Source organism: Nycticebus coucang, chromosome 10 (assembly GCF_027406575.1).
Source record: "Nycticebus coucang isolate mNycCou1 chromosome 10, mNycCou1.pri, whole genome shotgun sequence".
Lineage (NCBI taxonomy): Eukaryota > Metazoa > Chordata > Mammalia > Primates > Lorisidae > Nycticebus > Nycticebus coucang.
The window spans coordinates 62,869,567-62,896,027 of NC_069789.1; the positions used below are offsets into that span (position 1 = coordinate 62,869,567).

The 26,461-nt window shown below is 36.5% G+C and overlaps 1 pseudogene; it reads right to left on the reverse strand.

Annotated features, from left to right (window-relative positions):
• Positions 1–2,438: 2,438 nt before the first annotated feature.
• The window catches only part of LOC128596422 (GTP-binding nuclear protein Ran-like), a 185,079-nt pseudogene continuing 161,056 nt past the window's right edge, over positions 2,439–26,461 (reverse strand).

Consider the following 26,461-nt stretch of genomic DNA (forward strand, 5'->3'; position numbering starts at 1 on the left):
TAGTATTTTTATAGTTTCATGTCTTAAGTTTAAATCTCTTATCTAGTAAGAATCAATTTTTGTTAATGGTGAAAGGTGGGGGTCCAGTTTAATCTTCTACAGGTTGCCAGCCAGTTCACTCAGCACCATTTGTTAAATAGGGAGTTTTTTCTCCACTGAATATTTTTGATAGGCTTGTCGAAGATCAAATGATGATAAGTAGCTGGGTTCATCTCTTGGTTCTCTATCCTGTTGCATAAATCTACCACTCTATTTTTGTTCCAGTACCATGCTGTTTTGGTCACTATAGGTTTATAGTATAGCCTGAAGTCTGGTAATGATACCTTCTGATTTGTTCTTATTTCTGAGTAATGTATTTGCTATTTGATGTTTTTTTCTGATTCCATATAAAATTAAGTACTATTTTTTCAAGTTCTTTGAAGTATGAAAATGGTGCTTTAATAGGGATTGCATTAAATCTGTAGATTGCTTTGGGTGGTATGGACATTTTAAATGTTGATTCTTCCCAGCCATGAGCATGGTATGTTTTTCTATTTGTTAACATATTCAGCTATTTCTTTTCTCAGAGTTTCATAGTTCTCTTTATAGAGGTCTTTCACATCCTTTGTTAGGTAAATTCCCAGATATTTCATCTTTTTTGGCACTATTATAAAAGGAATAGAGCCCTTGATTGTTTTGTTTTTTTTTTTTTTAGCTTGACTATTATTGGCATATATAAAAGCTACTGACTAGTAAGTATTGATTTGGTATCCTGAGACTCTGCTGTATTCCTTGATCACTTCTAAGAGTTTTGAAGTTGAATCCCTGGTATTTTCCAGGTATTGGGTTATATCATCAGTGAAGAGAGAATTTGATCTCCTCTTATCCTATTCGTATACCTTGATTGCCTTCTTGTGCCTGATTGTGATGGCTAAGACTTCCTTTACTATGTTGAATAGCAGTGGAGACAGTGGGCATCCTTGCCTAGTTCCTGATCTGAGTGGAAATATTTTCAATTTTACCATTCAATATGATATTGACTGTGGGTTTGCTGTAGACTTCCTTTACTATGGAAGTCTACAGCAAACCTACTAAGGCCTCTATCAGTTTAAGAAATGTCCCTTCTAAGTCTATTTTCTTAAGAATTATGATCATGAAAGGATGCTGGGTATTATCAAAGGCTTTTTCTGCATCAATTGAGAGAATCCTATGGTCTTTGTTTTTTATTTTATTGATGTGATGTATTATATTTACAGATTTGTATAAGTTGAACCAACCCTGTAACCCTGGAATAAAACCAACTTGATCATGGTACATAGTTTGTTTGTTTGTTTTTTTGATGTGTTTTTGAATTCTGTTTGCTAAGATCTTATTGAATATTTTTGCATCGCTATTCATTAATGATATTGGTCTATAATTTTCTTTCTTTGTTGGATTATTTCCTGGTTTGGTTATCAGAGTGATATTTGCTTCATAGAATTTGTTGGAAAGTATTCCATCTTTTTCTGTTCTTCGGAAAACATATAATATAAGTACTAGTTCCTCTTGAAAGTTTTGGTAGAATTCGGATGTGAAGCCATCTGGTCCTGGACTTTTGTTTTTAGGGAGATTTCACATTGTTGATGCTATTTCAGTGGTTGATATAGGTCTATTCAAGATTTCTAATTCTTTCTGGTTGAGTCTAGGAAGGCGGTGTGCTTCCAGGTATTGGTCCATTTCCTTCAGATTTTCATATTTCTGGGAATAGAGATTTTTGTAGTAATCATTGAGGATTTTTTTTTGAATTTCTGAAGTGTCTGTTGTTATTTCTACTTTATAATCTCTGATAGACAATATTAGAGATTTTACTTTCTATTTCTGGTTAGGTTGGTGAAAGGTTTATCAATTTTGTTAATCTTTTCAAAAAACTAACTTTTTGTTTCATTGATCTTCTGAATGATTTTTTTTGTTTTCAATTTCATTTATTTCTGCCCTATTTTTTTCTTCTTCTGGATTTGGGGTTGTAATGCTCTTCCTTTTCCAGTTGCTTGAGATGATCCATTAAATTGTTGGCTTCCTCTCCTTCTGTTTTTTTGATGAAGGCTTCCAATGCTATAAATTTCCCTCTTAGGACTGCCTTTGCAGTTTATTCTGATTCTAAACACAAAGGAATGAGAATAACAGTAGCAAAAAAGATTGCACCACTGAATATTGTGATATGATTGTAGCAGTCTTATATATGAAACTCAAGAAGGAATTAACTGTGTTCCAAAACAGCTAAGTATGCAGGTGCAAACAATGAAGTTATTTTTTAAGCTTCCACATTCACTCCAAGAAGCCCATTCACCTTCTTTAGCATCCTCCCAGAAGAATCACATGTTCCATTTTGCTAGATAATAAAGTGACACACATGTAACCCCTCTGACATCACAGGATAGCCTATAAAACTAGACTTCTGACACTGGGCTCCCATTTCATTCTTACAAGTCTTCATCTTTATGTGGGAGGGAGGTTGTCTGAGCAAACTCTAAGTCATGTTTATGTTGTGCTGCCCAAACTGGATGTATGACAACCTCTGGTAGACAGACGCAGGCCTGGCAACAAACTCTAAGTTAGGCTATCCATTGAGCTTTCCAGCAAGCCAGAGGAATGACTTTTCAAAGTTGTAATTACTTTTGACAGAAATGTTGTAGTACTGACAATTCTTTTGGTGGAAGGCGATAGATTTGGTATTCACTTTCCTGTCCTTAATACCCACTTTGTTGCCACACAACACGATGGTGATGTTTTCACAGACTTGTATTAGCTGTCTATGCCAGTTAAGCACATCCTTGTAATTAAGTCTTGATGTTACATCAAACGTTATAATGGCATACTGAGCTTGGGTGGTACAATAGCCACCTCTCAGTTCACCAAATTTCTCCTGACTAGCTGTATCCCATACATTGAATTTAATGGGTCTTTTGTTGGTGTGGAATACAAGGAGATGGACCTAAATACCTCAGGTGGCTACATTTTCTCAAAGTCACCCATCAAATGATGTTTGATTAATATGGTTTTTTCCAGTACCATCATCACCAACTGATAGAAGTTTAAACTGGACCTGGTGCTCTTTTGGGGCAGCCACTGTGGTTTTCCTTCTAGAAAATAAGTCCAACCACTTTTACACACCCCATTTCTATGCATTTAGTGAACAGGATCCTAGGACAAAAGCACTCACTTTTCCAGTTTAGTGAAATGCAGTAATTTAATGTATGATATTGGTGGTGGGAGAGAGGAATGTTTTCCATGTTCCACTGTTATGTTTCCAAGGAGCACCACCCTTGCAACTATTAATCTAAATTTTCCTAGAAGCAATGATTCATTGAAACTGCTGCTTATAACCTGATTACTTTATTTTTTTTTTAATTTTTTTATTAAATCATAACTGTATACAATGATATGATTATGGGGCATCATACACTCACTTCATAAACCATTTGACACATTTTTATCACAGTGGTTAACATAGCCTTTCCGGCGTTATCTCAGTTACTGTGCCAAAACATTTACATTCCACATTTACCAAGTTTCGCAAATACCCCTATAATATGCACCACAGGTGTGATCCCACCGATTCCCCTCCCTCTACCCACACACCCCCCTTTCCCACTTCCCCCTATTGTTAAGTTGTAGCTGGGTTATAGCTTTCATGTGAGAGTCCCAAATTAGTTTCATAGTAGGGCTGTGTACATTGGGTATTTTTTCTTCCATTCTTGGGATACTTTACTAAGAAGAATATGTTCCAGCTCCATCCATGTAAACATGAAAGAGGTAAAGTCTCCATCTTTCTTTAAGGCTGCATAGTATTCCATGGTATACATATACCACAATTTATTAATCCATTCGTGGATCGATGGGCACTTGGGCTTTTTCCATGACTTAGCTATTATGAATTGGGCTGCAATAAACATTCTGGTACAAATATCTTTGTTATGTTGTGATTTTTGGTCTTCTGGGTATATGCCCAGCAGAGGAATTACAGGATTGAATGGCAGATCTATTTTTAGATCTCTGAGTGTTCTCCATATATCTTTCCAAAAGGAATGTATTAATTTGCATTCCCACCAGCAGTGCAGAAGTGTTCCCTTTTCTCCGCATCCACGCCAACATCTCTGGTCTTGAGATTTTGTGATATAGGCTAGTCTCATTGGAGTTAGATGATATCTCAAAGTAGTTTTGATTTGCATTTCTCTGATGATTAAAGATGATGAGCATTTTTTCATATGTCTGAAGGCCGTGCGCCTGTCTTCTTCAGAGAAGTTTCTCTTCAAATCCCTTGCCCAGCCTGAGATGGGATCCCTTGTTTTTTTCTTGCTGATGCGTTTGAGTTCTCTGTGGATTCTGGTTATTAAACCTTTGTCAGAGTTATACCCTGCAAATATCTTCTCCCATTCTGAGGGCTGTCTGCTTGCTCTGCTTACTGTGTTCTTAGCTGTGCAGAAGCTTTTTAGTTTGATCAAGTCCCAGTAGTGTATTTTTGAAGCTGCTTCAATTGCCCGGGGGGTTCTCCTCATGAAATACTCACCCAGACCAATTTCTTCAAGGGTTTTCCCTGCATTCTCCTCTAGTATTTTTATAGTTTCATGTCTTAAGTTTAAATCTTTAATCCAATGAGAGTCTATCTTAGTTAATGGTGAAAGGTGTGGGTCCAATTTCAGTCTTCTGCAGGTTGCCAGCCAGTTCACCCAGCACCATTTGTTAAATAGGGAATCTTTTCCCCACTGAATGTTTTTAATTGGCTTGTCAAAAATCAAATAGCGGTAAGTAGCTGGATTCATCTCTTGGTTCTCTATTCTATTCCAGTTATCTACTTCTCTGTTTTTGTGCCAATACCATGCTGTTTTGATCACTATCGATTTGTAGTAAAGTCTGAGGTCTGGTAATGTGATTCCTCCTGTTTTGTTTTTATTTCTGAGTATTGTCTTGGCTATTCGAGGTTTTTTCTGATTCCATATAAAACTAAGTAATGTTTTTTCAAGATCTTTAAAATATGACAGTGGAGCTTTAATAGGGAGTGCGTTGAAATTATATATTGCTTTGGGTAGTATGGACATTTTGATAATGTTGATTCTTCCTAGCCATGAGCATGGTATGTTTTTCCATTTGTTAACATTTTCAGCTATTTCTTTTCTTAGAGTTTCATAGTTCTCTTTATAGAGATCTTTCACGTCTTTTGTTAGGTAAATTCCCAAATATTTCATCTTCTTTGGCACTACTGTGAATGGGATAGAGTCCTTAACTGCTTTTTCAATTTGACTGTTGTTGGTGTATATAAAGGCTACCGATTTATGAATGTTGATTTTGTAACCTGAGACGCTGCTGTATTCCTTGATCACTTCTAGGAGTTTTGTAGTAGAGTCCCTAGTGTTTTCCAGATACACAATCATATCATCTGCGAAGAGCGAGAGTTTGATCTCTTCTGACCCTATATGGATACCCTTGATCGCCTTTTCTTCCCTAATTGCGGTGGCTAAAACTTCCATTACAATGTTGAAAAGCAATGGAGACAATGGGCAGCCTTGTCTGGTTCCTGATCTGAGTGGAAATGATTCCAATTTAACTCCATTCAATATGATATTGGCTGTGGGTTTGCTGTAGATGGCCTCTATCAGTTTAAGAAAAGTCCCTTCTAGACCAATTTTCTTGAGTGTTCTGATCATGAAGGGATGCTGGATATTATCAAAAGCTTTTTCTGCATCAATTGAGAGAATCATATGGTCTTTGTTTTTTAATTTGTTTATGTGCTGAATTACATTTATAGATTTACGTATATTGAACCAGCCTTGAGACCCTGGGATAAAACCAACTTGGTCATGATGTATAATTTGTTTGATGTGTTGTTGGATTCTGTTTGTTAGGATCTTGTTGAATATTTTTGCATCTATATTCATTAGTGATATTGGTCTATAATTTTCTTTTCTTGTTGGGTCTTTTCCTGGTTTGGGGATCAGGGTGATATTTGCTTCATAGAACGTGTTGGGTAGTCTTCCTTCTTTTTCTACATTTTGGAACAGGTTGAGTAATATAGGTACTAATTCCTCTTTAAAGGTTTGGTAGAATTCTGACGTGAAACCATCTGGTCCTGGGCTTTTCTTTTTAGGGAGGTTTTGTATAGTTGATGCTATTTCTGAACTTGATATGGGTCTGTTCAACATTTCCACTTGATTCTGGTTAAGTCTTGGAAGGTGGCGTGCTTCCAAGTATCGGTCTATTTCCTTCAGATTTTCATATTTCTGAGAATAAAGTTTCTTGTAATATTCATTAAGGATTTTTTGGATTTCTGATGAGTCTGTGGTTATTTCGTCTTTGTTGTTTCTGATTGATGATATTAGAGATTTTACTCTTTTTTTCCTGATTAGGTTGGCCAGAGGTTTATCTATTTTATTGACCTTTTCAAAAAACCAGCTTTTTGATTTATTGATCTGTTGTATTATTCTTTTGTTTTCAATTTCATTTAATTCTGCTCTAATTTTGGTTATTTCTTTTCTTCTACTGGGTTTGGGGTTGGAATGTTCTTCCTTTTCCAGTTGCGTGAGATGTCCCATTAAGTTGTTAACTTCCTCTCTTTCCGTTCTCTTGAGGAAGGCTTGCAGTGCTATAAATTTCCCTCTTAGAACTGCCTTTGCAGTGTCCCAGAGGTTCTGATAGCTTGTGTCTTCATTGTCATTTTGTTCCAAAAAATTGGTGATTTCTTTCTTAATCTCATCTCTGACCCAGCTATCATTCAGCATAAGGTTATTTAACTTCCATGTTTTTGTATGGGTATGCAGATTCCTGTTGTTACTCAATTCAAGTTTTATTCCATGATGGTCCGAGAAGATGCATGGAATAATTTCTATTCCTTTAAATTTACTGAGGTTAGACTTGTGACCTAAAATGTGATCAATTTTGGAGTAAGTTCCGTGGGCTGATGAGAAGTATGTGTATTCAGTTTTGTTGGGATGAAATGTTCTGTAGATGTCTGCTAAATCTAAATATTGGATGGTTAGGTTTAAATCTAAGATTTCTTTGCTCAGCTTCTTTCTGGAGGATCGATCCAACACTGCCAAGGGAGTGTTGAAATCTCCAACGATTATGGAGCTGGAGGAAATCAAGTTACTCATGTCTGTTAGAGTTTCTCTTATAAATTGAGGTGCATTCTGGTTGGGTGCATAGATATTAATAATTGAGATCTCGTCATATTGAGTATTACCCTTAACAAATATGAAGTGACCATTCTTGTCCTTCCTTACTTTTGATGGTTTAAAGCCTACTGTATCTGCAAATAAAATTGCAACACCTGCTTTTTTCTGATTACCATTTGCCTGAAATATGGATGACCATCCTTTCACCCTGAGTCCGTATTTGTCTTTTAAGTTGAGATGTGACTCTTGTATGCAACAAATATCTGGCTTGAGTTTTTGTATCCAGTCAGCTAACCTATGCCTCTTTAGAGGACAGTTTAAGCCATTCACATTGATGGAGAGTATTGATAAGTCTGGTGGAATTTTGGGTATCGAGTTTTTCAAAGGTCCAGTGGACATTTTTAATCCTTTCGCCAGTGTGGAAGTTGGAGTATGATCCGAAGTTTCTGAGTGAGTTTACTTTTGTGGTATAGGATTGGGTTGGTCATTGTGGAGGATAGGTCTGAGAACATCCTGAAGAGTTGGTTTACTTATGGCAAATTTTTTCAACATATGAATGTCATTGAAGTATTTAATTTCTCCATCATAGATGAAACTCAGTTTAGCTGGATACAAGATCCTGGGTTGAAAGTTTTTTTGCTTTAGGAGATTAAAAGTTGATGACCAGCCTCTTCTTGCTTGAAAAGTTTCAGCAGAGAGATCTGCAGTTATTCTAATATTCTTACCTTTGTATGTTATAGTTTTCTTTCGCCGGGCTGCTTTGAGAATCTTCTCTTTCATGTTAACTTTAGTGAAGCTAATTATGATATGTCTGGGAGATGGCTTATTGGGGTTGAATCGTGCTGGGGTTCTGAAGCTGTCTGCTATCTGAATTTCAGATTCTCTAGGCATGTCTGGAAAATTTTCTTTCATAATTTCATGTAGAAGGGCCTCTGTGTCCTTGGCAGCTACCTCATCATTCTCCGAAATTCCTATAACCCTTATGTTGTTTTTTTTCGAATTATCTGAGAGCTCTCTGAGTGAGTGATCCGTTTTTGCTCTCCATTTCTCTTCCTCTTTGAGAGATTGGGAGCGTTCGAAGACTTTATCTTCAATGTCAGAAATCCTTTCTTCTGCTTGCTCCATTCTGTTACTGAGGGATTCTACTGTATTTTTCATATCTTTGAGGGCTGTAAGTTCTTGTTTCAGTGTGTCTAAGTCTTTGGTGGTTTTGCCTTTAAATTCGTTGAATTCTTGAGACAATTTTTGAATTTCTCCTCGAATTCCTAATTCCATTTTATTAATCTTGTCTGCAAACCAAATTCTGAATTCGACTTCTGACATCTCAGCCAGTTGTTTATGAATGGGATCTTCAATCACATCTGCCGTATCTTTTCTTGGGGGGGTTGATCTATTCTGGTTATTCATGTTACCAGAGTTTTTCCGCTGATTCCGCCCCATGGTTTACTCCCTTTGGTTTTTCCCCTGGGGTTTTATCGAGGGCCTGTACAGTGTTGTGGCCTGAGAAACTGGGGCCCTGTCTGGTGTGGTGGAGCAAAGTGGTTCTGTCTTGTTTTCAGCTGGTTTCTGTTCGATCCTATTGCAACTTCTACTCTGGCTTGAAGTCTCAGCTGTATGGAAAAATCAGCAATTAATTCACCCTGCCTGCCCACCTCTGGCCACAGTTGGAAAAGGAGAATCAAACCTTCCTACAATCGCACACCCAGGGCACCGCCTGAAAAGTCCTCAGTCTATTAGCCCAGTTCAAAAGGTCCGAATCAACTGTCTCAATCGGCACTTGTCTCGGGTGGAAGGGTTCAAGAGGTCTCTGGGAACTGGATCACAGGGGCCTGGTGACTCCTCTGACACAGCTCACCCCAGTGCAGCGTGGAGTCAGGAGGAGCCACCCAGGAAACAGAGCAGTCTGGGAAGGTTGACGTCTCCTTCCCCACTTTGCCCCTCCGTCGGACCCAGTCACTGGTATCTCTGCAGATGGCTAACCCAGTTGCCTGCAGTGAACAGACACTCCAGGGGTTTGCACCTGCCTGAATCGCAAGGAAGTCTGCCAGGCCCCCGCATACTGCCGCTATCTAGCAGGAGGAGATGGGGCCTGACATCTTTGAGTGTTTGATGCAGGTGATGAGAAGGAGGTGTTCACTCAGGCTTAGCCCCGTCCCTGATGCATGCTGCTAACAGAACAGAACAGTACAGACAACTTTGTGAGGTTCTGTCTCTGTTCCTGTCGTCGTCTACAGGAGACGGGCTGTTTTGAGTTCAAACGTCTTTGCTGCTGGAGAATTGCGTCTGAACACCTCTCTGGGTCAGCCCCGCCCTGGAGGCTTCCGGGTTTGTGAGCCGTGTCACCGGTGGCCTCCTCTGGTTGCCCAGGGAGACAGGGGGTGTGGCCTCAGAATATCCAGAAGTGAGCGTTCTGCCGTTAAAGAAAAAACGGCTGTTGATCTACCTCCAGGGAACTGCTGCTCTGGTGTGGGCACTCAGGCGACCCTTTTCTCCTCTGTCCCGCGCCCCAGAGTCAGCACTGAGCGGCCGCAGTTTGTGCTGGGTCCACACCCCTTAAGAGATCCCCCAAGAATCAGAACTCTTGGGGGATGGGCCCCCAGACCCCGATTGGGAGTGGGGCGGGGGGAAGCTAGAGTTTCATTCAGTTTCACGCAATACTACGGTCCGGGGAGGGCTCCTGCACTGCACCGCAGGGAAGTGCTGCCAAGGCTTGATTTCCCCTCAGCAGAGTGCCCTCTCCTCGCTCACGTGTCCCAGAGTCAGCGCTGACCTGACGCAGCTCAGGCACTGTGCACTCCCCTCGAGAAATCACCCAAGGAGCCGAACTCCTGGGGGATAGGCCCTCAGACCCCGAGTGAGAGTAGGGGTTCTCAGCTCTCAGCGGGGAGGCCAGAGTCTGATTCAGTCTTGGGCCCCGTATGCCCGGGGAGGGTTGCTGCACTGCACCGCAGGGAAGTGCCGCGAGGCGTGACTCCCCCTCAGTCCGGCGCCCTCTCCTCACTCGGCGCGCCTCAGAGTCAATGCTGACCAGTCGCACTCAAGGGGACTGTCCACTCCCCTTGAGAAATCACCCAAGGATCCGAAGTCCTGGGGGACAGCCCTCCAGACCTCAGTGGGCGGGAGGGGAGCGCCGGGGATTCAGGGTTGCCGGCAAAGGATTCCCAAAGTTTTATTCAGCCCTATGTCTGGCAGGAGAAGGCCACGGCACCCCAGTAGGGGAGGTAGGTCCAGTTTTTAGAAGGTCTCTCCCGTGGAGTGTAGTGGGAGGGCCTTTAATTTCTGCCCGCTTGTTCAATTATGGGGCTCTCGAGCCGGTCTCATGGGGGAGGGGGACTCCCGTCGGCTTGGTGGTGGATTTTGTACCTTTTGTTTGCGTCCTTGTGATCACAACTTGCCTCAGCGGTGTTGATGTGCGTTCTTCAGCCTTCTCTCTTGGTGAGGCTCAAGTCCACCAGGATACTTACTAAATTCCTGTCCCTTAACTCTCCTTCTGGACGGGAGCCTTTGTTGAAAGCTGGCTTCAGTCCGCCATCTTGTCTCCCCTCCCAAAATGGGTCATAACCTGATTACTTTATAGCCCCCTTTCCAAAGCCATTGTTGTGAATGACCAAGTCTTAGACCTGAGTACAGTTTTTGGCATTTAATGTTATACTTTCTCATTTTATGGGAGATTTTTGAGTTTTTTTCCTTTTTAATCTTAGGTCTTCCTGTTCCATGCTCTCCACAACCAAAAGTTTTCATCAGTGATGAGAACTCTGTTGGACTTTTTTTCTTATTGGTCTACTTATATATTATTGAAATCCAAGATATTTCTTGTTGTATAATTTTTCCACTTATAATCTGAATTCCATTTCTGTTATTTCCACAATTTCTTTATAATCAGAATCTTTTGTGGTAGCTCCCCTGTGATCTCTTGGGAGTGTTGATTTATTCTGGGTCTTTGTGTTGTCTGAGGACTTTTTGCTGATTTCTCCTCACGTGTGGCTTCTTCTTTTTCTTCTTTTCTTTCCCCAACTTTCTGCTCTGTGTTTTATCCTTTCTTTTCTTTTCTTTTTTTTTTTTTTTTGAGACAGAGTCTTATTGTGTCACCCTCAGTAGAGTGCCATGGCATCACAACTCACAGCAACCTCAAACTCTTGGCCTTAAGTGATTCTCTTGCCTCAGCCTCCCAAGTAGCTGGGACTACATACAGGTGCCTTCCATAATGCCAGGCTATATTTTGTTGTTGTTGTTGTCATTGTTGTTTCACAGGCCTGGCTGGGTTCAAACCTGTCAACCGTGGTGTATGTGGCCAGTGCCCTAGCTGCTGAGTTACAGGTGTCAAACCTCCTTTATTCTTTTTTAACTCTGATGGATTTGAAATGACCCTATGGCACAGGAAAAAAAGAAGAAAAAAGAAAGAAAGAACAAATAATGAAATAAAAAAGAGAAATTTAAAAAAGAAAAAAGAATCAGAGAAGAAAAGAAAATAAAAAAACAAACATAGTGGTTAATACAACTCTCTTTGGTGGCCTGGAAGAGAAAACAAAAGGAAAAAAGAAAAAAAAATTAATCACAGTTACTATGATCCTTTTAGCTATCCCAGACAGTTAATTTTTTTGTTTGTTTTTTGAGCGAGGGCACTAGGTGGTGCTTCAGTGTCAACAGAAACAGCTGCTTCTGGAGTGAAGATGGTAGATTGTCTGAGCTTCTTCAACTCATCTGGAGGGTACACTAGACATTTAAGGATGGTGCATCCTTGTTTCTGACCTGGTTAGATGTTTGTGCTGGGGCAGGGATTGTGCCTCCATTATTCCAGTAGGACCCAAAGATAGAAGGAAGGTGAGGAAAGATGGGGAGGGCAGGATCTTCCTGATCTGTTTGGTGGAGCTGTTGGATCAGCCCAAAGATGACTGACTGCCTCAGCTTGGAGGTTGAAGCCAAAGCTGGCCACACAGCTCGTCAGCCACAGAGTTCCTGGAAGCTACACCAAGCATAGAGCCCATAAGGACACATGGGTATTAGCTGAATTAAGTACTTGGCTATCTCTGCACACCCTCCACCTCATGTCTCACTGAAGTTGGGTTGCAGGCCGCTCTCTCCCCAGTACTTGTTAGTCCACTCACCAGATCCCATACCCAGACTCTCTTGTGCTCTGTGAGGAAAGCACCTAGCTGTAAATTACTGTTTCCCTCCCATAGAAGTTGTGGGACGGCCCTCTCCCTTTCTGGCCCTTCCCTAAGCAGCGGTTCTCAACCTGTGGGTCATAATCCCTTTTTAACAATGAAAATACACTGAGGCATTACAAAGGTTGAGAACAACAAAGGGCTGTCACATGTGCACAGTGACACCCAATAGTCCAGTGGGTCCACTGCTCCTATTCACCCCACTCCACACCCTCTACCTGGGACAGATCCAACCAGGATTTGGTTCACTTCCTGGCCCAACCCTGCAGAGAGCTGGTGGTGATTTTCTAGAGGCCCATATCCCCTAGTGATTCCATGTGCAGACTCTGCTCCTGAGTCATCACATTCCCATTCACTTGCTTTTTTTTTGCTTCTGGTTTTTCATACTTCTACTCTCTGCCCTTACAACACTATTTCTGAGTGGGACAATCTAGATGGTGGCAGCTGGTTGCATTTTTCACCAATTTTCCTGGGAGAGGATGGTGAGAAAATCCTCTAGTCTTTCATTTTGGAGCATTCCTCTACGACAAACCTTTATAATTATCAAAATAAGTTTTACTATGTCAAAGATTAGCTTGTGTGCAAACAAAACTACTTGTAGTTGTTTAAATTAATTTAAATTTTTGTTAAAATTAAAATGTTTTTCCCTGAGAATTTGTATTTCACTTATAAGGTTTGGTAATCTATTTTATAATTTTATATTTTCTTTTTGTCTATTTGATTATCTTAAGTTAAATGGATTATATCTTCTTAAAAATTGATCTTTTTTTTGAATTTAGTAATTGGAATTCCCTTAAATATTTAAAAGAATTTGTAAAGCTAATATATCTTACTATTTCAAATACATAATTGAAAAAATATATAACCTGAATAATAAAACCTTTTCAAGTACTTTAAACAATATTTTAAAATTCTAATAAAGTAAACTTAGAAAATAAAATTTAAATTAAAAAAAGATTTGACACAATTAGCAAAGTTAACTGAGTTCCCAAATACATTTTAACTTATCTGTCAAATTCTCTAATAGCTCTTTTGTTAAATATTACAAATACTTTAACAAATATGGATTATTCTCAATTTAACACAAAATTATTAGTAATATGGGAGTCATCTGCGTTATAATTGATGTATTTATTTCCAAATGTCTCCAGACATTTATCCATTAAGAAAAATAGACTTGTTGCATTAGATGACCTAAGGTTGCTAGGTCAACATCAGTGACTATAACATGGTTGCCACTTTGAGTAAGCTGAATGTTTCTGGATATGGGATTTGTGTTTGGAAAGAAGATGTGGCTACTGTTTTATCTTGAGTATCAATGGACATACTGAACAATTTTGTAGTCTCCGTGACAAAAAGAAACACCAAATCTATAACCTCCAAGAAAGAGAAATTAATATACAGTATCAAACCTTCCTTTTTCAACCTATATGTCTTGAGTCTATTCCCTTATCCAATGTTTCCTAAACTATTATAACTTTCACCACTTTCATGGATGAGATTCTGCTGACCATGCAATGCGCAGTTTCACAGTTTCTATCACCACTTGATTGGATTCTCCTAGTCTGTTTATTTCTGATTCTTTATATTTCTGATTATTGGCCACAGCTTTTATGGATGTACAAAGTGATGAGACTATAAGAAGAAAAGCTAACATCCTGTCTAAATTAAATGCCTTCTCTTTCTGAACCTCTTGAAACCTATGTTTACTTCTATTTTAACATTTCTTAAAAGATACTCCCTTATTTTGCTATTTTTTTCTTAGTAAAATCTATTAGTTTTCCGAGAGATTGAACTGTGTCTTAGGGAAAGAAAATATATTTAATGTTGAATATCATTTTATTTGAGGTAATTATGGTGTATCTAGGTGAAAACTTCTAGTAAGTTTTTGAAAGCAAGTTCTAGAACACACAAATCTAGCCTAAAGATAAGATTTGTAATCATCCATCCATGGATAATAATTGAAATAAAGGCGTGATTGTAATTCTCAGAGGGAAATATATGGTATAATAACAGAAGAATGTGGTTAATTTAACCTTAGGGAAAATAAAACATAGTCTCTGATCTGATAGAAGTAGAGAGGCCAGAAAAGGCATCAGATTCAGGGGAACGATAAGAAAAAGTTGGAGGAAAATACCATCTAGTTATTATGGTAGCCAAGAAAGAGATTAATATACAATATCAAATGCCTCAGATAAGGACTGAAAAGAAGCCTTTGGATATGGCAGTTTGGGAATCTGGAGACCACGTGAAGAAAGACCATCATTCACACATTAGTGTACATAAATTGTACTGTGTTTGTTTGACTTGGTTGAAAGTCAGACCAATGTGAATTTTGAATCTCTACCACTTCTGACAGTTTTATCTTAGACAAACTTTCAAGTTTTCTGATTCATTGTTTTTTCAGGTGTAAAATCAAAATAATTTCTCCTAATATTGTGAGGATGAAATGCTTCTTAAATGCTTTTTAAATAAGGCAAACTACATTGAAAGAATGTGCATTTTGACTAGAGAGAGGATTTTGCAAGTTGGAAAAGAGGAAGTAAATCCTTATTCCTTTCTTGTGTATTACCTGACTCTCAACTACCGTATACCAACCAAATCTGCACTAGTATATATGTGTGTACTATGTATACACACATATAATACATAAAGCATGGGTCTCCATTATGATTTTTATTTACTGGCCTGAAATTACAACCAATATTTCTAATAATTTCTGGGGGACAATATTTTCAACTTATAACCACATCACACATGGACCCTGGAGGGAAACTAGTTTGTGAGTTGAAGATTTGACTACATTGGCTTATGTTCAGTTGTGATCATATTTCTAGCAGTGTATAGAAGTCATTTCCATGTCATTAAACTGTGACTCCTGGAGGTGTGTATAAATATGGAAGTAAAATGGAGGAGAGTATGAAAATTCCTAGTGAAGATGATGGTGTTTGAGAATTGCAATTCATATATGGTAATACAAGGAAGAATCTAGGGTTACATGGGAATACACAGGTGAGGAAAGTGTATTAGAGAACCAAAAAGGGAAATAGCAGGTGTTAAAGCCTGGAGCCTTGAGACTTTGGAAGCCCTTTAGGGACTTAGGAAACATATACATTTTTATTTGTTACTAAATCTGTTTCTACAGTCTGGAAACTTTAAGGAATGGGTATCATTAGAATTCACCAAGATTACTAAGGAAAAGGGGAAAGTATCAGTTATGTGAAACACCTCCAATATAATAGAAGAGTGGTAAGAAAGAGATCTGAGTTTGTATTGTTTCTTGATCTGGTCTCTAGGTGGTCTCCACTAGCCCAAGAAAGTTAGTTATTTGGAACCAACCTTTGTATGTCCCTATCTTTAAAGTACTTTTACATACATAGTGTCCTTAGAGTTTCACAGTAACCCTCTGAGAAAATAGCAAGTAGTATTCCTACCATCATGGAGATAATGAAACCAACTTTCCGTAAGGCTGAGTCATTTGAGCAAGTTCACCTACATAACAAGTTGCAAATCTGGGATTCACATCCAACTTCTCTGACTTCAAAATCTAACCTCTTTTCTTTACATGACATTTTCTTCTGATAGACATATGAGCAGTTCAGCAGAAGAAAGGATCTGGGACTGACCACTTGAAAGTGTAGAAGTTCCACATGTCTAACATTTAGGGAGTGATAACAGCTGAAATGGTTCTTAAGAAGACTAAATTCTAAGGAGATGCAATAATAACATGTTCATTGTTCTGTCAACAGGAAATACATAATTGTCTATCTATCTCATATGCCCTTTAGTTGAAACATTTTAGTGTAGATCACAAATTTTCATTCTTCAGTGTCTCAGAAGTATTGAGATGACAAAACTACATGTCCCAAGGGAGTGATAAGGAGTGGTTAAAAGTAAAAATTGTTTAATTAGACTTGGGTTCAAATCCTGACACTACTATCGGTGGTTTGTAACCTACTAAAGTCACTGTACCTTAGGTTTCTTTATCTGTAAAATGTGGATAATGAACCAAACCTTTTTTACAGTGTTGTGAAAATTCAATTTGTTAATATGTGTGGAGTGCTGAGAACAGTACCCAGCAAATAATTATTAAAAATACCAGCTAATATTATTTTTTATTCTAAATCTGTGGAAGAAAAATGACAAAGCTCATATATCTGAGTCATTTTGTTCTGTCAATGGATATTGCTAGATGCTAAATGTCTCAACATTCTCTAACTCTTGCAGAGCTTTGAAATGCTTTCTTAGTTTCATAGGGACACTATGATAATTATCTAGAATGTTTGAATTTTGCTTTTGTATGTAGGTTACAAGTTAATACAATTTTTTAGCAAATGTAAAGTTTAGAAGTTGTATTTATGGTATATTTATTGAATAATAATAATTCAAGTATTTTGAGAAAATTTTTGCTATATGAAATCTTAAGGGATTGAACAGAAGCTTTTTTTGCCTTTTCATATAATAACAATGAATATTTGCAAAAACCAGAAATTAAAGACATATAATTTATGATTCCTCCAAAGAAAATGAAATACTTGAGTTTAAAACTGTTAAAGCAATGCATATATAATATGCATCCTAAAAATTAAAAAATGATGATGAAAATAATATTAAAGCAAATAAATGAATGAGTAGTAGAAACTCTGTAAGTTAACCACCCAATGGATTGGAACAGGTCAACATAACATAGCCAGTCAGCATAAGAAACTAGAGCTATTGTACTTACATGTACATATGGTTCATATATGGGCTATAAAAATTAGGTCAAAGAAAATATTTTAAGTAAGAAGCATTTCTGTATATATTAGGGCATAACTTTTGAAGATGACTATTGTATAATCATAGTATTGAATTTAATTTTGTACTTTTCCTGCTTAGACCACTATGTGATAAGTTAAATTATGCCTTGAAATAGTAATTATATTTTTAAAATCTTATGTCTTTATAAATTTATGCCAAAAACAAATCTTTCATTTAGTAGTACAATTGGTACTTTTTAGTTATGCCAATCTTGTCATGTGTAAAACAGGCTGTGTTTATACAGTTTTCAAAGATGCATTTGATTTAGTTATGCCCAGAGACTTGCACATGAATTGTTAATTTCATATTGCCCACAATAGCCATCCCATGAATGTTTTCAGAGTTTATAGGAGATCAGTTGCAAATGTGATTATACCAGCCATTCCTCAAACTTGACACCAGTTTCAAATTAAAAATTGACAGGCCTCACCTGCTCCTGGGTTCACCCACAGGTCACCTTCTTGTCACTTCAGCTCTCCCCCCATTAAAATGACATCTGTGTTCATAAAGGTTCTGAGAAGGGCTGTGAGTTGTTAGAATTGTTGAGGAATTAGAATAAGGTATTGCCTGCCCAGATAATGTAGTGTTCAACTTTGGCCTTTCAGGGGACAGGAGGCCAGCAACACCCAACTGTGTTTCCAAATGCAAGAACATAGGCCCAGACAGGTCACCATATCTTTTAAAATAATCCATAGAATAGAACAAATGTCTCACTCTGAAGAATATTTGTTCATACCAGTAAGAGGAAAAAGGCAAATAGAAATACCCCGTTTCCCCGAAAATAAGACAGTGTCTTATTTTAAGGTGTGCTCCCAAAGAGGCGCTAGGTCTTATTTTCAGGGGACGTCTTATCGTTCCTGTAAGTAGGTCTTATTTTCAGAGGATGTCTTATTTTAAAGGAAACAGGGTAGGAATCTTTAAAAGATTCTTCCCAGAAGTCTAAATATTCTTAGTTTTTTATTCATCTTATCTAAGGGAAAAGAATTTAAAAAGTTTTTTTCCCCAAGTGTAAAAAATACAATTAAATGTACAGAAATTTAAACTAAGTGAAAAATGTTTGAACTATCTCTATAAAGCATTTGCCTAGAATAATTTGCCATATGTTAATTGTAATACTTGCGCAAAACACTGTAATATATCACCTGCTTTCCAAGAAATAGAAAATGCTTTGTAGATGTTATTTCAATTAAGGCCACCAGTTACAGAGATAAGAAAAACTAAATACTTTTAAAAAGAGAAAACTAAATGATAAAGCATTTGAAATAATGTCTTAATGCTTCAGTATCTTTTCTTCTTAGGACAATGTAGACATGTAATAAATATGTCTGCACAAAGTAGACATGTAATAAATACGTGTGGACAATAAGAAAGGTAATCTAAAGAAGAGATACCTGGTCTTTGAAAAAGTGACAGATCTGAAAAATTAATATTGGTTATAAAAGCAGGTTATTTTTACTATAACCTAAGTTTTTTGATTTTTTGAAAACAAGAAATTATTTATTAAAGTCTTTTAAAATTTTTTAGCTATAACTGCTTCTGGAGCATGAGGAGCCTGTGGTGATACCTCCACGTGCTTGCAACAAGCCCTGTTATGAACCAAGCCCTCCAGCACCCTGAACTTAACTGAGGAGAAGGTGGGTGATGGTGAGGTTAAGGCAGAAGAGAAAAACCAACTTCCACACCCCAAATACTCAAAATATCTCTTTTTTATACACTCCATTATACATGAAAGCTTTATTTATATGCCTATCTTTAATCAGTTACTTCAGGTATTTATTGGCTCTGTGTGAATGGTTGGACGGCCTGCCTTGGCATGAACTCCAATTCCATTTACTACCTGGGTGAACTTAGGCAACTTTTTAATTTTTTTAACCTTAGGCCACTTATACTATGCAAAGCACTTAAAATGCTACTGGAACATATTAAAATAGTATATGCTTTTGTCAAACAATTATAAACTGTGAAACATTAACTCACATATTTTGAAGGTTGATAGAAGAATTAAATAAAGTATAAACTTGTATATTCTTTGATATTATTAATATGACAGGATAGTTTCTTTTTAGGAGAGCTATATACACAAGTACACGTTTTGTGAATTGTAGTTTAGAAATAATGAGGAGTACTGATGTTTGTGTAAGATTAAGTATTACCTTGACTGCATTTAAAATTGGACAAGTAATCAGGTTATGTACACATGGAGTTTTTATGGTTTATACAGGCTGAGTTACATAGAACTCAAAGATGGGGACTCAAATATTTTTTGAGTGCTGATATCATACCATTGGTATGAAATAATAATAATTATAGTTTTCCTACTAAATCATAAGTAGTGTTAGCAACTTTACATGCATTTTATCATTTCTCCCCATGACAAGGCTACAAAGGTAGATATTATTGTTCATATTTTGTGATTAAAACTATTAAAGCTTAGAGAGGTTAAGTAACTGGTTCATGGTTACAAAACTAGAAAGTAATGAAACCAGATATTTCTGCTTGGAAGCCAAACTACTAATTTCAGTATGCTGTGCCATAAAATGTATAGAGCAATACAAACATTTTGACTGGGATGATAGATAGCACTGAGCAGAAAGATGCGTTGATGAATAGATTTGAATGAAGTCAAAAGGGAATTAAAATTGATATAAGAGATAATTTTGGGGTAAAGGGGAAGAATAAGGTAGAGATTAGGAAAGATTAAAAGTGGGAGGGCTTTCTGAGATGCTGGAGATGTCTATTTCTTGATCCAGGGATGTTACATTGAAGTGTTTATTGCTTTTCATTGAGCTGTATGCTTAGGATTAATACCTTTTCTGGATAAATGTTATACTTCAATTCAAAAGCTTATAAAAATATATGTGTGACATCCAAGTTTGCTAAAGAGGTTCACTAAAATGAGTTAAGGAACAGAATAAATAACACACACACACAAATACACACACATACACACCATCTGTGGCCATAAGAATACTTTTCCCATGTCTACTTCACCCTCCTTATCACTGTTTCACCATGCTGGAAAGGATTCATAGAGACACATGAGGTCCTGGGATAAAAGGTAGAAATGAGAGATAATATGAAAAGATACAGGTTAAGAAGGAGAATCAGAAGTAAAAAATAGCTGTTATCAATATTATGCTAAATATCTTGGTAAATAGTTTATATAATTCTATTAAACATACTGTTGGTTATTTGAAGACATTTCTTTGATCATTTAATTTCTAATTTTTAGGCAGATGCTGTGGCAAGTTATATAAAAGCAGAAATTCAGGTATACAGAAGAAAATGACTCTTTTTATGTCTTTCATTACTGGAGAGCAAAATACCATAATGGAAATATTGTATCTAGTTGCCATTGGACTCCATAGGAGAAGTGAAGAAAGAGAAGCAGAATACTGCCCTATGGTTAGTTGAATTAAAGCAAATTAAATAATTTGGTCTAGTTTTCGTGACATCAATGCCCATATTTCTCTTATTGTAATTTTTCTGTAGGAATTCCATGAGACTGATTAGAGGAACAACAGAATATCTAGAAACTACTTTATTCCGGAGCTACCATTTTCTCGTATTTTTGATTTTTTTGATTCCAACATATAAGATCAATCAGTTAGAAATTTAAGGAAAATCCATTTCCTCTTAAATTGTTTTTTTCTTTTTTGAAATATTTTGAAAATCAAAGTGAACAAAGTGTGCTTGAAATTTTATAATCTCGAGAAATTTTTTTTTTTTTTTTTTTTTTTTTGATGGCTTTGTTTTTTGGCCTCTGGTCTGAATTTTAACATTAATAGAAAGTAAAGATTCAATGAATCCCCAACAATAAAAAAAAATAAATAAAAAAAAAAAGAAAGTAAAGATTATGCTTTTAATTTTATGATATTATTTAATTTTTAATAATTGTGGCTATTTGATTCAGGCTCAGAGAGAGTCCATGTACTGAACATCTGTAAAAAGTAAAGAAATTGGAAACCCCATTAGCTCTTCCACCTCTGATACTCTGGGACTGAGCACAATTTCTGGCATTACCCTAAATGAGTGGCAGGTCTTTGTCAAATTTCTGGTCCTGATATCTATATAATAATTCTAGTGTTTTCTTGAAGTAAAACTTGAATACTTTAGTTTTTAATCCAGTTATATTTATAGGTAAAATGTGATATTATATATTTCTTAAATCATTGTATAGATACAAGGTGATTTATTTGATAGAATATGAGAACCATTAATTCTTTTCTTTCTTTAGTCAGGATTACTTTGCACAGCAAATTAGAATTGGGGAGAGAAATATTCTTCCTTCCTAGAGTTAATGAGATGACATTGTAGTCTGTCCTCTGACATAAAATACAATATATTTATTGAGCTAAATATTTGCTCAATAGGATTCATCTATAGACTATAGTAAATTTGAATTTGCATTTCACCTGCTTGGTTAGTTTCTTAATATTAATTATCTAAAATAATATATTCTAAGATAAGCTTAACTTCAGATTGGAAGACGTGAATAGCCAATGGAATATTATTAGAATTTGAAGCCAGAAAGTCTAGGTTTACATTTACCATGTTAATATAGATGATCCTTTAATCACTTTAAACCTTTAAAAATGAAAATGATGCATCTCTTATAAGGTTAAAGTAAAGAATGAATGAGATTGAATGAGATAATACAGAACTAAGATTCATGATGTATATCCCATAAATGTCCTTTCTTGAAGATCGCAGTGAGGGTTGTATTCCTAAATCTCAACTCTGTGTATGATGGGACAAAGGAGGCAAATAAACATAAAAATGGAAATGAGCATAGTTATCTACTTTTGTCATTTTTTGACATTTAATAAACTTATTCATATAATTTAAAATATGATATTTGAAGTTAAAAAAAGAATGAGTCTTCATTTACTTTCAGGATGAATGTTCATGTTAGAAAATTATTCCAAATTCCCTTTTAGGGTCAAATATATCCTTTATGTTTCATCTCTTTCTTTGCTTCTAATGAATTCTTCAGCATATAAAATATGCATCATTGACCCACATGTTGTTACTGTTAAAAAATTCAATAAAATATTATTGAGTGTAAAACTCAAAAATTGTAGCCCAGCTCTTTTAGAAAACTGTAGAATAGGCTATAGCATATACCACATACATACTTATTGATTCATTTCAAGAAAATCAGAAAAAATGCTCAAATGCTTCAAAGAATTACAACTACAAGCATGCTTAAGAAGGAAAGTGTTTTTTTCTCTATGTATAAACTATCAGGATTATTAAGACACAGTTTGAGGAATACATGATAGGTAGAAAATTACAAAGGAATATTTGGCTAGGATGAGATGCTTTAGTATAAAGCACAGGAGGGATTGTCTACCTATAACTGCAGGCTAAATTCAGCCCACATTTTGTTTTTTTCCTCCTGGCTTATGAGCTAAGAAAGGTTTTTGTATTTTTAAGTGGTTAAAAAAATATATTTTGTTTCATGTGAAATTTATATAAAATTCAGGTTTCAGTGTTTATAGTAAAGTTTTATTGGAACACAGACAGGCTCATCTGTTTGCAAACTGTCTTTGTCCTAGCAGACTAGTTGCAGCAGGGAACTTATAGGTATATGGACTATCAGCCCTTTACTGAAAAAGCTTGCTGGCTTCTGATTTAAGGCTCAGTGTTTAAGTCATAGAAAGATGATATTATAATTTATCATTTTTGCAAATAAACCTAGTTTATGAAAATGTTCAGAGTTTTAAAATTGTCCTAGCTGCATATTGCATTTGAGCCCAGCTTCAGTGAAGCTTTCTTGGCTCTGACAAGGGAACGTCGCTGCTCCCTACTCTAAAACCCAAAGCTCTTTATACCTCTTGTGGGAGTCAGTGTATTTTGCCTTGGACTAATGTTGTTTACAAGTCCTTATCTAATTTTCTCAGTTAGGTTGTTATCTCCTTCGGGAGCAAGAATATGTATCTTTCAGATTTTTTTTCTCCCTTACTGTCTACAACAGTGTTTTGTCCAGCGTATTGCTTGGTATTTGTTGAATAAACATCAGTGTCCCAATCGCACATTTTAAAAGAAACTTGGTTTTTAAAAGAGACTTAAAAAGATTGAGCCAAAATGTGGAACCCTAGTAAGGACTGTCCATATCAATAAAATAAAATTTGAAAAAAGGAAATTGATTTTTAGGAGATTCTACTTTGTGCATTTTACAGAATACAGAATTGGACAATACTCTTTACAGAGAAACTCTGCATCTAGTGAGATCTAGAATTATTGAGATAGCAGTTTCCTATTTCCTATCAAACAAAACTACGTAAAGTATTCTTCCCTTAGTTTACTGAATGTTTTCTTCTTGACTTCTTCCTTGTTTTTCCATGCAGATCTCCCCTTGAGATATGTTTGCTTCCTCTAATGACTGAGTGAAAAGTGTGAGGATTTAACTTTACATTATTGTTGTTCACTACTATTTATTAACTTAGCATTTTTTATACCCCAACCACTGTTTTCTTCTTCTTTTCCTATATCACATGATTTAGAAAAATAACACAATTTCAACCTGAAAAATACATATTTAAATTCAATTTTTGGTCTTGTTTTTGCTATTTTATCTGAAAATAGTTGTCTTTATTATCTTCTCTTTGTTTGCCTGAAGTGTTTCCCACCACATTTCCTTCCTCTTTGATAACCTTTTTTTTTCCTCACCGAAAATAGATATTTTAGTGTAAACTCAAAGAATGGGAAATTCACTATCTAAATCCAAAGACATTTTGTGCAGCTTAAGTGATCAATATACTGAAATAGATGAGGATAAATTAAGTAGAAATAAAAGGAAGATAGAGCTATGTATGCAATTCTGTATTTGAAAAAGAGAATCTTTTCAAGATTTGTAAAACCAGGCTTGGCAAGGGGGAGAAAATAACAAAAACAGATTTACTGAGGGAAATACTTTAAATATGATCAATACCCAAATAATTTTTTTAATGTTTTGCTCTGAACAACTGGGAGATCTATTATAGCCAGAGCCTGCAATGAAAAGCAAGTCTGTTCTTTAACCTGCCCCAATTCACTTCAACATATTTTATATCTCTGGGGACTTGGCCACAAAGTCCATTAGAGCTTTGGAGGCAGTTAGGTCAAATCAATTGTCCATACTGCAGACAGGGTACCCATCATTTATGGTAATTCACCCCGTCATGGTAGAGGAGAGGAGAGGTTAAAAGCTGTATTGCCACGAGGACATCTCATCTATCTTTTAGTATATTGGTAATACTCAAACATTGCTTAAGGAAGAGGATGTATAACTTTAAATTAAGTTGGAATTATGGGCAGCATAGGAAGTTCACAATATTCTGTTAATGATGCTTTAGGAGAAATGAGAGAATGTCATGTTTCTGAACAAATCTGTATGATTTTTCATGCTTGATAAGATGTATGCAAAGTATACAGAGTGTTTACAGTCTCTTGAGAGATTCAGAATGGCTAGAGTACTTGACTTCTCTGCCGGTCTCCTTCCCCAGACCAGATTCCACTGCACATTAGCCATATTGATAGAAGAGTTTTACACAATTATAATGTATATTAAAGTCGTAATGATAGGTCCTAAACGAGGGAGGGAGAAATTGAATAAAAGGGTCGCTAAAAAACTGGCCATTTCTATATTTTCAGGAAGAAACGAGAATCTGCTCCTATATTGAGGATAACATGTTTAAAATAAGTCAGATATCATTTCATAATGGGCATCAACGTAGGAAAAATAAATCCCTCATGCTTTGTTAGTAGGGAGAATTGACGTCAACCTACAAAGCCAATCATGCTTTCCTATGACATCACTTCTTTTTTTTTGTTTGTTTTTTTGAGCTTATTACATATATTGTTGGGGATTCATTGAGGGTACAAGAAACCAGGTTACACTGATTGCATTTGTTAGGTAAAGTCCCTCTTACAGTCGTGTCTTGCCCCCCAAAGGTGTGGCACACACCAAGGCCTACCCCCTCTCTCTTTCCCTCTCTCTATTCTTCCTTTCCCCACCCCTCCCTCCTTCTTTCTCTCTCTGCTGTCCGATATCACTTCTTATTCTGTGTCTGGGGGCAAATAAACCCAGATGCCGCTGTTCTCGTATTTTTTAAGTGAGGTGCAAAACTATTTGCTGCTCTCCAGAGTGGGGATGAATTAAAATGTTCATGTAAAAATTAGCCTTTTATTCATCCTTTATATCTTAGTGATTTCTTTGCTTAGTTTTTCTCTCGAATTATTATTCCATCATAGACTTTCTCATGAAAGGCAAATTATGTTATTTTTCTTAATTTTCTCTTTCAAGAGATAAAGTCTCATTCTATTGTGCAGGCTGGAGTGCCATAGCCCAATCATAGCTCACTGTAACCTTGAATTCCTGGGTTTGAACTTGTCTCCCCCTTCAGTCTCCTGAGTAGCTGTGATTACAGGCTCACCAGGCCTGTAGTCCATTTTTGATTTTTTGTAGAGATGGGATCTCCCTTTGTTGCCCAGGCTGGTCTTGAACTCCTGAACTAAAGCAATCGTCCCACCTTGACCTCTCAAAATGCTGGGATCACGTACATAAGCCACTGTGCCCAAACTTTTTAAAAGCAGTTCATATCTTTGATGGAGAAAGGAAGAAGCTGTGAAAGTGATTTAATCTTGTTTTGGAGGGACTATGTGTGACGAATCAAAAAATGTTGTATATCATTACAATCCGTGTAGCACGTCTTTCCCAACCCTTTCAATGTGCTTGTCTGTTTTTAAAGGATGCAAAGAAACTGCAAGTATAGAAAGGCTGTGAAATAATTTCTTTGAAGTAGAATTGCTTTGTTGACAGTTTAGATAAACAAATGCTACCACCTTAATGAAAATAACAATGAAGCAAAATACACCTGTAACTATTCGCATAAAACTTTTTGACATTTCTAATTACCATGTTTCTGTGACTCAGGACTTCTATTGCTCTCTATAACTTCTCGTTTCCTTTGTCTTCAAGGTTTTCAGTGATTTTTGAAGGTACAAAATGAATGGAAAAGATACAGCACATAGTGAAAAACAGAGATGTAATAAAGAAAATAGAATAGCATTATGCCAGCTTTATATAGGACCATATCTTAAAACAACTAATCATTGGAACTGAAACCCTAATAACATGGCAATGACAATTATGAATGGAAATATGTGTTTCACTGGATCCGGAATATAGTAATGAATATGTTAAGATATCTGCTTCGATCGTTCTGTTTTAAAATCTATTGATACTAAGAAAATGCCATGAGGGCTATGTTAACCAGTTTGATGAAAATATTTCAAACTGTATATAAAACCAGCACATTGTACCTCATGATTGCATTATTGTACACAGCTATGATTTAATAAAAAAAAATCTATTGATAAACATCA